The sequence below is a fragment of the Mauremys reevesii genome, linkage group 16 (assembly GCF_016161935.1).
Source record: "Mauremys reevesii isolate NIE-2019 linkage group 16, ASM1616193v1, whole genome shotgun sequence".
In the NCBI taxonomy this organism is placed as follows: Eukaryota; Metazoa; Chordata; order Testudines; family Geoemydidae; genus Mauremys; species Mauremys reevesii.
This window is the reverse complement of record NC_052638.1, coordinates 14,624,204-14,638,522: the sequence shown is the minus strand read 5'-3', so window position 1 is coordinate 14,638,522 and position 14,319 is coordinate 14,624,204. Positions and strand designations below refer to the sequence as shown.

The following is a 14,319-nucleotide window of genomic DNA, read 5'->3' as shown; positions in this document are numbered from 1 at the left end:
TTATACTAAGCTTGGAACCTCGGCAATATGGTTTGAATAAGATTCTACAATACTGAAGAACAGGCTTTCAAGTGCCCAGACGACATTCACAAGCACATAAATGCACTAAATCACTAGCTCTCTCCCATAGTAAAAAGTATACTTTGTTCCTTTCTCCCAACTAGACAGGTTCAATCTTGCCTTCCTTAATGACGCTCCTAATGCAATCTGCAAAACACCACAAAACACTCTTCCCAAGTGCATATCTAACAATAGGAACATACATCTTTATTTCTTTTTTAAAAAATGTTTGATATTATATTTAACACTGATCTCCCTCTCAGTGTGCTAACTATGGAACAGCAATTTGCTCCCATCAGAAACAAAGCAAACTCTGTAGCCAAATTGTATCCATTTTCTGACCCTCAACAAGGTAGAAAACAGTGGTTTAAAAACACATCTAACAGCTTGCTTCTGTTACATTAGGTCATGTCACGTTGTTCCTGCTGTGTTTTATTACACAAATATAAAATTAACAACAGCGCTATAATGATTTCCTAAACTGGTTCCAACACAAATTTTCAATTTGAGGTCAGATGTATTGCCTAATAAAATTTTACAACACCAGTCAAATACTGGTAGTTAGTTACCCAGAAATACAACTCTTCATTCAGCAGAATTAGTTTTAAGACTGTTGTTCACCACATAAAATGAAAATAAATATTATTATCGCTTTATACAAAGTGTTCAGATAGTAATATCCATGGGATATGGTGTTCAGTTACTTTTAATTTCAGATAACACTTAAATATATTTGATATAGTTACATTTGTACTAAAAATACACTAACATTCTGAGTTCCTGATCTGATCCTCATAAACTGTCACTTTCACACCATTTAGCAAATACATGTTAGTATTATATGCTTATGGAATGTCAAACCTATATAACGGACTACTATGCTTTTTGACTTAGATATTTTTCTTCTTTACAATGAAGGATGTGAGCTTTATGCAATTAAATAGATTTTGAGCACCTCCGTAAATTAAAAATTAAGGGATATAATTTCACACTGATAGATTAGCATTTTTAAGTGCTATGTGCAAAACACCAGCAAAAGCTCTTATTCTGCAACAGTAATTTGCCACAATTTAGCATGGATTTTATAGTACAATCTGAAGTTCTGGTATATTTTAGGTTTCTGTCAGAAACCACTGACGTGAGGTCCGACAGTTGAAATTGTACTAAGAACATCAATAGAAATATTTCCATGAACATGTATCTCATAGAACAAGAGTAATTTAATATTTAAATGCATCTGGAAAGTATTAGTTTGAACAAGTTCATTCACAATTTGAGATTGTAAGCAGGTCTGTAATATTGGTCTACCAAATTCTGACACTAAGATAGGTCTCAGATATTTCTGGTGTCTAGGTAATATCTCTAAATGAATACTAACACAGAAAACAAGTATGCAAGCTCTGTAATAAAGGATTCAACTACATTACGCCTCTCATGAATGAAAGTAGATTTAAAATAAAGCAAGTTTTATCATTAAAAAATAAGACTGTTTAAAATGTGCTTGCATCCACGAATTGTTTTGTGGTATTTTTTAAATAGTATATATGGGGGCCAAAATCTGCCACCCTTATTCACACCAAATAGTTCTTTACTCTGAGTAGTCTCATTCATTTGAAAGGGATTTCTCAATGAGTGACGTACTATACAACATGAGGAAGGGTATCTGAGTCGGCTCATAATGATTCATAGAGAAATTACATGTTGCCCAAGCTTATCTGTGCGTCTATCTTAAGGCCCATCAGAACCACCTTTTCTCCTGCTGAAAAAGACACCTTCAAGCAGGCAAGTTTGCTTCTTCTATCCATGCTGGCTCAGTTTCTTCTCCCTGGAACAGTTTGTTGTTCTCTACAACTGTCTGCCTGATTTGGAAGTCTTAGAGCCCTGCCCTTCGGACAGCTCTGTCAACTGTCTAAATAGAGTTCCTGCATTGGCACCTGTAGACCTAAAAACACAGAGACGACGTAGAATACAGGAAGGAAAAGTGTTATAGTCCATAGATCTACAAGGAGCTGCAAAAAGTGCAGAAAAAGAATGAAAGTCACTTGATAATCCCCGCGTTCCTCATAACAGGGGTGGAGAAAACCTGGGATACAGGCAGAAAGTGTTATACACCACAGCTCTAAAATACCTTGGAAATATGTTCCCTTGAGTGAGGCTGGCTGGATCCCTGGCATCCCATATACTGGAATCTCGTTAACAGTGGACTGGTTGGTGGGAGCCATTGGATCTCTTGCAAGCAATCCAGGTAACCACCTCCTAGAGAGTGCAGAAATGTATTTGACATCTATAGAAGGCTTTTCATCATAATGGATGCCAAAGAGCTTAAAAATCCAAATTATACATGAACCCCGCCCGCACACTGTGATACTTTGGGTTTCACCCAGGCCAGTCAGGGGTTCAATCAACATCTGCCTTGCAACTCTGAGTGCCTTAAATGCTATGCTGCTATGGTACAGCCCTGATACCAGCTAGCATACCAACATGCAGGTCACCCACTGGCTGTCACCGCTCCATTACTCATTTCAGGAGGGTCTCAACAACCCTTCCAGCCTTGAGTTCTCCCCTCAGCCATTCTCTCTGTAACACCCACAAAACTGTATCAATTTGCTGCTCTTTAAAGAGACCACACATCGCAGCTTAACAACTTAACTGGGGTTGACAAATCCTCCTTTTCAATCAAAGGACAGAGCTGATTTATGGAAAAAGTAAAACAAATTTGTTAACAAAGGTTTAAGTGTACCAAGTATACTGAATACGCACAGAAATGATTACAACAAACAAAATTAAAAATACATTTCTAAGATTAAAACTCAGTGTAGGAAACTAGAAAGTCTTCTGTTCAAAGACATTTTTCTCATTACAGTCATTCTTCCACTGTGGCTTGCTTGTTCTTTATCCAGGATCCAACACATGGAGCTCAAAGCTGGTTTCTTTGACTCCTCAGGTGAAGGATAACTATGGGATTGTCTCCTCTTCTTGTTATAGTCCAATAAACCTTTGAAATGTATTCTTTGAAAAGTAAACCCAGACAAAATTTCTCTCTCCTGCTGGGGTGTAGACACTATACTGTCTTCTCCCCCCATTGTTAGCTTTGTTTACCTTATATGCAAATGTACCTTCATTGTCTCTGCTTGATGAAGAAGCTGGTAAGACAGGCAGATACATGTTCCTTTGTTTATGGAAGACTGGTCTTATGCATTGCTTGCTAAACACATTGTAAGAAAATAATTCTAGCACCTATTTATAATTCTTTGTGTACACCCCATACATATACCACACAAAGATTTGCAGCACCAGTGCATTACCAGTTTGTATAGGATATACATATACACCCCCCTTTAAATACAAATTAGACCAACGTAGTTAGGTGTAGTGAGTACATCAAGCCTGACAAGAGTTGTAGTAAACCAGCAACGGGCCTTTGTCACACCCACTAACTGCTGTTTCCTTTGGGGTAGAGCAGGGGTCGGCAACCTTTCAGCAGCGGTGTGCTGAGGCTTCATTTATCACTCTAATTTAAGGTTTCGCGTGCCAGTAATACATTTTAACCTTTTTAGAAGGTCTCTTTCTATAAGTCTATAATATATAACTAAACTATTGTTGTATGTAAAGTAAATAAGATTTTTAAAATGCTTAAGAAGCTTCATTTAAAATTAAATTAAAATGCAGAGCCCCCCAGAATGGTGGCCAGGACCCAGGCAGTGAGAGTGCCACTGAAAATCAGCTTGCGTGCCGCCTTTGGCACGCGTGCCATAGGTTGCCTACCCCTGGGGTAGAGGGTTTCCAACAAATAGGCACAACATACTGTACAGCTATGAGGGAAAGGATCTAAAATCCCCCTCCACAGGAAATTATATGCTACTCATTTTCCATTATCTACCTCTAAATGATCAAGAGCTGCAACAATCCTGCTGAGATTTATATCTGTGGTTCCAGTTAGCCTACTCTTTCAAAGCTGATGCTCAGGCCACCAAGCAATTTCCCATTGAAACACAGTGAATGTTTATCCATCAGCACAATTGGTTTGCATGTTGTGGTTTCTATCACAGATGGAGCTGGCCATACATTGTAGTAAATGGCTGGAAATGGTGTAGATCACTATGGAAGTTTAATATTGGGAGTCACCACTTTATCCAACCTTGTTGCAACATTACAAAGGTTAGTGTTAACCATGCAATAATCACAACTCAAATAACAGCAGGGTGCGTGAGGTATATTGCTGTGTTTATAGTCCTTGGAAATGTGATGGTCAGGAAAACCCTTCCTTCATATTTAACAGTAACTCTCTACTGATTTCATCATGTATGACACAAGTTACTAAAATATGGGGAAAGGATAGAAATGTAGAACCCTGGAGTGAGATTCAACCAAGAAAACGACAATGTTATCAAAGTATTCAATACTGGTTCTTGTCCAGTGGTCAAAAAGAATATTAACCATGAAAAATAGCAGATTTTTCACTCTGGAATATGTAGGGGGAGGGGGCAGAAGAGGCAAAATAGCTTGCTTCAGTATCATTGTCAGAGTTCAGGGTAATGACTAAAAATACCCTAAACAATCTAGGGTTTTTTCTATCCAGCATTTCACTGAATGCCCAACTGGTATAAGTGACACCCAATTTCAAATCAACGTACAAACTTTGTTTAACTTACACCACTGTTGAATTTGGCCCTATTACTTCCACTGTTCTCTTTTACTCTGCAGCCAAAAGTATGAAGAATCCATGCATCCAAACATGCAACAAATTGCAATCAGTTGTCTGAAAATGAAAACTTTGCATATAGCTCAACAATAGAGGATGTTAAATCTGAGAAAGTCATTTTTAATAGTTTCTATGGGTCCTAGACATGTCCTATTGTAGGTAGTACAACTAACATTCATGCAATTAAGCATCCATTGCATTAATGCAACATTAGTTAGCAAGTACGTTTTAATAAATGTGGATTAATACACCTAAATACATAAAATAATAATGTGAAAAAATACACAATTGTAGGGCTTACATTTGTAAAACACATTTAAATACACAGTATTTGTGCATGTGTGTATATATACACACCCGTTATGGATGTATATACACAGTACATATATACACACTATATATGTCCATTTATATAGAGAGAGGTGTAATTCTATGACCTGTGTTATGTAGGAGGTCAGACTAGATAATCATAATGGTGTCTTCGGACCTGAAAAATCCATTATATACAAACAATTATTGGCATAAAAACAACAAATTATATTCTAATTGCTTTCAGAGTATAGTCCATTGAAGATACCAGGTTACAAAGAGCTCATGCATATTTTTCTAGTAATTACAATATTTCTTTTAAGGTTAAGAGTCTTACACGCACATCATCCCTCATATCTGCAACCATGGCTTTGTGCTGAGTTTCTCTAAGTACTGAGTCCTGTGAGATCAGATCATGAGGAGATTAGGTTATACTATTAGAGATTAGCGTTGTTCCCCCCAACATAAGAGACTCTTTTGAGGTTTGTTATTTAACTTGCCCCTCAGGCCTGGGGATAATGCCATTAGAGCCATTTTACAGGCAGCAGGATCCCATAAATGAGGCACTGATTTAAATAGCATCATGTAGAGTTGGTGTCAAAGTTCTCAGCTATTTACAGGTGACATCATAAGAGCCATTATCTGAAGTACAGCCAAGCAAGGATCACGTACAGATTTAGTTGATTGTCCACTGTGCATCAGAAAACACATCCTGCTCTTGATTTGCTTCTTAAATATCGTGCTTCAATTAAACATATTATAAAGCTGCACACTAATAGTATCAATGCCTGAAAAAGCTCAGAGCTTGGTACTCCTTGGACACCGGATCGAGCAAACATTTTGGATCTATTTTTTTCAGAACTAGTCTGCCTTTCCCTAATAAACACCATCTGTAGAAGAAGGGAAGAAAGATCTGGCAATAGCAGCCCTAGACTGACAAGTCTAAATAATCATTGTTTAATTAATCAAGATCTGACACTACTACTATCTATAATAACGAGACGTGGTGTGAGTAAGTTAATGAATGAGTTGGATACTTAACTCTACATTTCTTGAAGTCTATTTGAGACAGACACTATTTTCCAGAGTGAGCTTGCAAGTCATTTTTCCTGAGCATTATGTGCAATGCTCATTTATCTTGGCATGTGAAGAAAAAAATGCTGTATTTTCAAAGCCTGAAGTAATTCTGCAATAAGAGCCCAATGCTGCAAACACAAAAAAAGCTTTATACATACGAGTAGTCCAACTTAGCTCAGTGAAACTACTCACATGTGTAAAGTGACTCTCATAAATGACTGCAGGATCAGGTCCTAAGTTTTGAAAACAGCGCTATATGCCTGCTAATATATATGTATACTTTTAATCATCCTCCTGTTGCATACAAATTGTATGTGGTGGATTTCACCATTTATTAGCATGCATTTGAAATTGCATATTCTCCCAAAGTTTAATCATGCATTCCTGATATGGCAGTAATTAGCAAATGTGAACACTCCCTTTCTGGAGTGGTTTGTGTTGAGTTCCCATCTGATTTAATTACTACGTAATGTAGCTAAATACAAATTAAAATTCAACACACAAGTGTTGCTAAAAATGTAGGTATTTATGATACAGTACAGTGTCTTTTTAAGTGTTTTTTTAAATTACTTTATTCCTTCAAACTGAACCCTAAATTAGTTTTCTGTGTATTGTTATAATAATGTTGCTATTACATTTGACATACTCTTTACAGCACATTATGTACATTTTTTTAGGAATTAAATGCTTTTCAGGGTTGATACTGACCTCTCTGTTATTATTTTGAAGCAGAGCTAGATACCTATATATAGCTGAACTCTGTATGTTTCAGAATTGATGGAAAGTAATGAAAGGTTAACATATCTAGAGTGAAATCCTACTCCCACTCAAGTCAATGGCAAAACTCTCCTGGGGCCAGGATTTCACCCCTAAAGTATATCTCCCTTTAGCCAATGTGTTAATAGAAAACCACCAACTACTAGGCCAAATCCTGCAGTCCGAGAAAAATTTCCCTGAGTCAGGACTTCAGGAGTGGGCCCCCATCACCAAATCGTGGTCCAACTTAAGTCCACAAGAGTTTTGTAATTGACTTCAGTGGGTGCAACATTTTTAAAATTAATTACAATTAGTCATGCACATGACACAGTGATGGTCTGGAATGAAAATATTAATAGACTCAATGATCATTTTAGACTGTTAACTCTGGGACAATTAGCATCATTTTCTATGTGTTTCAATAGCACTGAGCACAATGGGGCTCCGGTCTGATTGGTCTCTAAGTGCAACTGGGGTATGAATGTCACATAATAAATAAATAAATAAAATTAAATAAATTTAATAAATAAATAGTAAGTGGCTAGCTCCCCATAGAATGATCTTACATTTACTGCTGTTTGAAATAAGCAAATTGCTAAAAGAGCTCTGGATACTTTTCATTTGAAACATTAACCTTCACAAACAGCAAATATTGCTGAAAAAATTGTGTGAAGAAGTTCATCCAAAATTTTTCAAACTGTTAAAAAATGCTATAATTTTGGGCAGCTCTCGAAAACTGAAAAAATGGGCTAAGTCTCATGAGATGGGGTTGGTTTGGGTGGGGAGCGGAATAGTCCTAATGAATATTTTTCCCCGTTCTAAATTAGAGGATATGCACTGTGACAACGTGTTACTACAAAAAGCTAAATACACTCCCAAGCATAAAGACAAAGCCTGAGCAGCCAAAACTCCCCCCCACTCCCCCAAAAGAGAAGCTGGCTATTCTCAAGCACACAAATGACTAATCACCCTTTAATCAAGTTATGGTTAATACAGTCATCCAATTTTTTGCTTAATCAGGTTAATATTCAAACATGCTAAATATTAAATCCCTTCAGACATGCAACCTTGCTTGCCAAGTTTCAGCCTAGAACAATTTTTTATATGAAGGTATAAATCCCTGAAAATAGACCAATGTAAATGCTGACAAACCCTTAGCATTGTAGAATAAACTGGCATGTCTGAAATCAACAGCAAATTATAACCAAAATTAGTTTCTGTTAAAAATCATGTCTCATCTCTGGGATTAAATGAAAGGTCATTTCAACTCCACACACATTTTCAGTTCCATTTATATTGATGAAATATCCTTTTCTAAACAAATTTGTATATTATTGAAGTTTGCAGCAAGAATGAGAATCTACCATAGAAAAATATCTTGATCATCACTGGAATTCAATATTAAACATAAAAATAATTTTATTACATACACTAGTAGTTAAACTATACATCTATCTGTTTTGTGTGGAACATTCATAGTCATATTTATTCAGTTGTTTTTTTTTAAAAAAGGTGTTTCATGCCTCCTCAAGCAGAATAAATGATAAATAATGCATTTCCTCAATGTTGGTGGGAAAGCTTGGGCTATAATTAGCATATGCAATTACATATTCTGATACTTGATGTTCACTGATGTCATTTCTGTCGTCGTATACAGTATAAACGAGAGGCAGGCATTCTGAATAAGCCTTAACAACTTTATTCTTATAAACAACCCCTGCAGTTCAAGACAGCTTCCTTTGACCAACTCTGTGAGGTAAAAAGCCCTATTCTATAGCTCCCACCAGCTTTATTCTAAGTGAAAACACCACTTTGTGCTGCATGTTATGTTAAAATAACGGATTTGTGTTGGTTCCTGAAGAGAGGCGGAATGAAAACTATCGACACCATGGATAACAAGGCCCCCTTAAAGACAAAGTATGGGGAGATGCTGGGTAGGGTCTCCAACAGAGGACCTTTGTACTTCAATGCAAATGAATCTCTGAAAAACAGACTGCAGACAATGACCAGGGAGAAGTCACAGAGAACCAATCCATCTGCAGCTATTTTGTTAACTCACTCTTTCGTACATTCTTTCTCTTATACAAAACACTTGATGTTGACAGCTGTGAATTTTAAACAACTATTCTGTGTATGTTTTTCTAATTTTGTGTATTCAGATTGTTTCCCTGCATGGGGGGGGGGGGTTTGAAAGCTGAGTACTGCAGATTCCATAATTTAGAGATTTCACGCTTTTCAAAAAGTCACAGCAACTCTGATTGGAAAACAAAGTAGAAATTAAGTGTTTAATGAACAGTGCTTCCAATGGCAAGGAAAAGCAGAGTTGCTTTAAAGATATTCCACAAAACAGAACTTGCAGAAAGTATGAAATATAATTAGGGATTCCTCTTGAAATATTATATTGTGCATGTGACAACTATAATAATAAAAATATATAAACTTTGTTCTAACAAACTACATTATGATTGTTTACACCATTCCAAAGATGTTTTCTCTTACATTAGCTGAACACTGTCAGCATTTTCTAGTGCAATTATTTAGAGAGAAACTGCAGCAATATGGAGAAAAACTTTGTTACAAGTCAATTAATCAAATGAACTATTTGAATATCAGCAATGTTTCCATATAATGTATGAACTTTTCCACCAGTTAAAATAGTTGCCGATTTACAAGCAACATTTTCTGTGTTTGTGTGTATTGGGTGCAGGGGGTGGGAGGATCAGTTTTCAAATTAGGCTGAAAAATTGTGAAAAATTGGATAGTTTTGTATTTTCAAAAACACGGGAGAAAAATAATTTAAGTATAACAGTAAAATAGCAATCCATACATATTGCATGGATCCTCCACATTCAGTGTTTCCATCATAAGCTTTGGAAGGTTTGCAGATAAAACATTGCATACACCCTGGTGTTAGACACTGTTGGTATAGAATTGTTAGGTTAAAAAACCCCTCAAGAGTTAATCCATTCATTATGGGTCAGATTCTGGTTGCCTGATGTGCCATAGGAGAGAAAGGAGTAAATAGTAAATAGAGGGACAGTGTGAGCTAGAGTATAGGGCACTGAACGGAGAGTCAGGAAATTGGGGCTTTCGTCCTAGTTTTGCCACGGACGTCCTGTGTAACCTCGAGCAAGTCACTTCCCCGCTCTGTCTCTCTGTTTTACCCTCTGTCTTGCAAGACTGTAAAATGGTTTGAGCAAGACATGTTTCTTACCGTGCTTAGTATAATGTGGCTCTGATCTCAGCTGGTGCCTCTGGATGCTATTGTAATTCAAACAATCATGTAAGTTCCAGAAAAGTTCTACTCCCTGTACTCAAAGGAGTGCAAGGACTTCTCCTTTGCTATTCCCCTGGGGGCTCATCTTATCCCATCACCATCACCCACAGAGCTGACCAGCCATGCAGGAGTGATTATGCTACACGCCATGAAGGACTGAGGAGGATTGCAGAGAGGAGCAAAAATGTGGAAGAGAGGCTGTTTGATCTGGCAGGGGGCACAGGCAGTTAACCAGCATAATTTTGCCTCATTCAGCCTATTCATGGCTACAATATACATCATCATACACCCACCATCAGGGAGATGAAGCTTGCCACATAGGGAACAGAATGAAGGATTAGCTGTCTTATGTGCCTTTTTCTCACAGGCACAAGCCCTAACCTACAAGACACATTGCAACATGTTCAACATGTTCATTTCAGCCTTTACTCCCCCTCTGTGGCCGTAACTGCCCTTAGAGGGAAACTATGTGCAGCCACAATTCAGAAGCCAATGGTAACATGGCCACTGAGCCATCAATATGAGGAGAAATCAATACGGGGAGAAATGGCAAAGCCAGTATCCATAATTTCTTACCTGAGTGTTACCAGCCCTGTATTCTATCCTTCCTATGAAAATCCCGTCCCCATTATGACATTTTTATATTACATTATAGAATAAATAATAATATCACCATAGCACCTAAGTGTTTCTACCACATTGAGGTCCCAAATGTGCCAGGTGCTTTACAAACATAATAAATGACAGTCCTTTGTCACAAAAGCTTAAATTTCCTTCCATGGCTTTTTACACAGAAGGGAATGAAAAGAAGCAAAGTATCAAATGTTTATAATTCTAATTAGTTATTTACCTCAGACCACAATGGCTCATTAGGAGGCATTATAATCTATTCAATATATACATATCTAGACATACATATCCATTGGCTCAAAATTATGTTTCACACACACACACACAAAGGCCTTCAATACAGATTTACGATCTATCATGTAACCGAGTGCTTAATGACTCTGTAATACAAGGATTATTGACGCACAAGAGCTTTCCAAAAAGAGATCACATTGTCATTTTTACTATTTATTTTCTAAACTATCCAAAGGCTACTCACATTCACGGCATAGACTGAAGAGCAGCAAAATCCAAGTCTAACTAAATTAAGCAGTTTTTGCCACTGGGGAAATGGAAAAAAATCTAAAACGACAACACCTCTGGGTTTTTTTGTTGTCTTGTTTTTTTAGACACTCAAGGAGCTTTAAACCCGCTTATTTTTTGCTGGAAAAAAATGGTTCTAGGCTGAGACCTTGTATTTCAAGTTTAGTCTCAGAATTAATTTTAACAGCCAAGTTATAAACCCCTTAAAAAGAGTGTTTATAAAGGGAACTGTGACAGACCCATAAGCCCAGTGGCAGTAATGGGTGTCTCTGTAACACCAGAACCTTTGAAAATATAAAAGAAAAGGGAGTTCATTAGTCCCCCTCCTCCACCTTAACAATGAATTTTTCTGCTGCCAAACTTTCAGACCCAGAGTTGGTTTCCTTTCAAATAATTGATGTAGCCTTTCTTCAGCATCCAGTCCAGACAAGTTCTCAAACGTGAAGCAGGAAATCACACCGTCAAAGGAAAACTGAGCATTTCTTCCACATGGTCTAGGTCAGCCCCTCAAAAACACTAGATTTATACTGTGGCTGCCAAAAACCTTGCATTTCCATGCCCTCCTGTTGCTAAGATAAAGGATGTTTCCTACTGCCTCAGAATACCGTACTCATTTAAAACTCCAGCTATGTTCTGACAAAACATGCTGCTGTCACCCCAAATTGAGCAAATGAGCCTATGTCCTACAGTATAAAGACCAAAAGAGTTATTGAATATCACCCGGGGAGCACAAAATGAACAGGATCCCATTTCTCTCTGACCTTTTTGGGCATTTTTTCCTGAAATTGGCCTAGTCCTTCAGCCTTCATTTCTCATTCTGTCTGTGGTAGCACAGGAAGGACAGATAGGACTTTTCAGTTTCAAACAGATCAAGTTTTGTTAAATAACTTTTTTTTCCCCTGCTTTTTCAAACCAGAAGCGGAAAGGAACACTGTGAAGAAAATGGAAACTGGCAAAAAGCTTTAATTTCAAATAGCCTTGTAAGTCAGTGCTGGTGTGCAAAACTAATTCTAGGGTTGATTTTTTATTATTATTATTATTTATTTATTTTTTGCATTTAAATACAACTGGATCGCTATAAAAGAGGGTGGGAAAAGTACAATATAGATTATCATCTGAGTGAAAAATGCAAAAATGTGTAGTGGTATAACTTCTGATTACCAAAGGAAATAAAGAAGAGACCTCTTGGCACCAATGTTTATGGACAAGGTTATTTGTAACATGTAACTAATACAAATGCCCAGAAAAGGGCCCTAATAAAGAACACAATGCTATACTACTTGGTGTCTAGGAAAAAAGACATTTCAGTCTGCTCAGCGATTAAGAGATCCTATAAAACAGGAATGTCTAGCTTTAAAAAAAAAAACATGCAAAAACCTTTTGTTAAAAAGAACACTGCAGAATATAGCAACTGTATTCGTTCAAGGTTAAGGGGTGTTTTCTATGCAATTAGAAAAACCTTTTTTTAATGTAAGTTTGCTCCCATGATTTAGGACTAGGTAAGCAACAGTCTGATACTAATACACAATTTATGGGATTCCATATCATCAACTATTCCAGATTTAGTTCACTGTCTATTATACCATTCATCATATATACATACTTTATATCTTTTAATGACAAGGCATAACTCATTGTGCATAAACTGGATGGATTCTTGTACTTCATCCTGTAAACATGCCCCACAGGCACGGGGCTACACCCTATTAAAATGCCTGTAACAGAGTCTGAATCCAAATCTGTTGCTGTTTAAGCTGCTAGTAGCGCTACCACTTCTAGTAATCTAACTTTTGCCTCTACTTCTGTCTCTGCTGCTTTCAGAGTTGTCATTACTTTCCTGCGGTTGGTCCAATGCACAATTCAGAGACACTTACAGTCTCTTCTATAACTAAGAGGAAGAAACAATTTTCTACCATATGAAACAACGGCTAGTGCAAAGGGTCAACAAGCACTACAACTGCCTGTATGGATCTGGAGCGCTGAAGGGTGTAAAGAAGACTCAAGTGTAGAATGGGATCCTGACTGCCATTAACTCGTCATGTAAGAGATATATGGAATCACTCAAGCAGAAGGGGAGATCTCTGACAGCTCACTCAAAGGAAGATGAGAGAATGCTACCATATTGAAAAGGCATCTGGAGTGAAGACACCTCACACTTGTTCTTACTCCAGCAGAGAGAAAGCAATTGCATGAAATGTTTAGAGTGCTGAAGAATGGTTTACAGGTGCAGGGCATTAAAGAAAGAATAGGAAATATAGTTTCTTTTGATCCTTTTAAAGAACAAAGTGGTCACTCTTAAAATGTAGCACTTTTCCTTGGATAAATAGATTCAATGACCCAGTATTTGCAACACTCTTCTTAAAGGAAATAAGGCAAACATAGATGTAATATTATTTTCTCTGCAGACAAATGGGAAGTGTTTAAGGCTGACCACTGCATCAAACAAGATCCTGATTTATTTTTGACTAGAGTACATAATCTGAAATAAGACACCAATTAAGAAACTGTTACACTCCTATTAAATATCTGTCACTATGCAATTCAGTTTACTAATAAAGAACACTCTGGGGGGGGGGAAGACTTGTTAATAAGGGCCCATCCTTAATAGTGTGTCATTTTGTGAGATTTTTATAAACAGTGGATTTGGAACAGTCTATTTCAATTGTTGAAGCATATCGGATGAGGGCAACTGATATTCAAACGCCTTCTAAGAGGCGTCTATCTGGGCTGCTTCTCTTTTTACATCACCTGCAATAGCCAGGAAGATTCTGCTTCCACAGAGGTGAAGGTCAGATCAGATTCCACCAATAAATTCAGTATTCAGCTCTGCAGGGTGTCAGTTTTGTAAACTCTTGAAGCCAGAACATAATTTATACCAGTGAAATTTAATTTTCTGCTGACAGATCACTTTCCTCTTGAAGCTACTGGTTCATAGAATATGCTTGGACACTGCCGCCCAGAAAAAAATAAAAGATCACTTAGCCTC

The 14,319-nt window shown here is 37.2% G+C and overlaps 1 long non-coding RNA gene across 1 annotated transcript in view; it reads left to right on the top strand.

Annotated features, from left to right (window-relative positions):
• Positions 1-13,456, top strand: part of LOC120384788 — a 46,332-nt gene extending 32,876 nt beyond the window's left edge. The window contains exon 3 of the long non-coding RNA XR_005589108.1: positions 13,155-13,456. This is a non-coding gene — a long non-coding RNA (uncharacterized LOC120384788). The remainder of the gene's footprint in view (positions 1-13,154) is intronic.
• Positions 13,457-14,319: the final 863 nt, after the last annotated feature.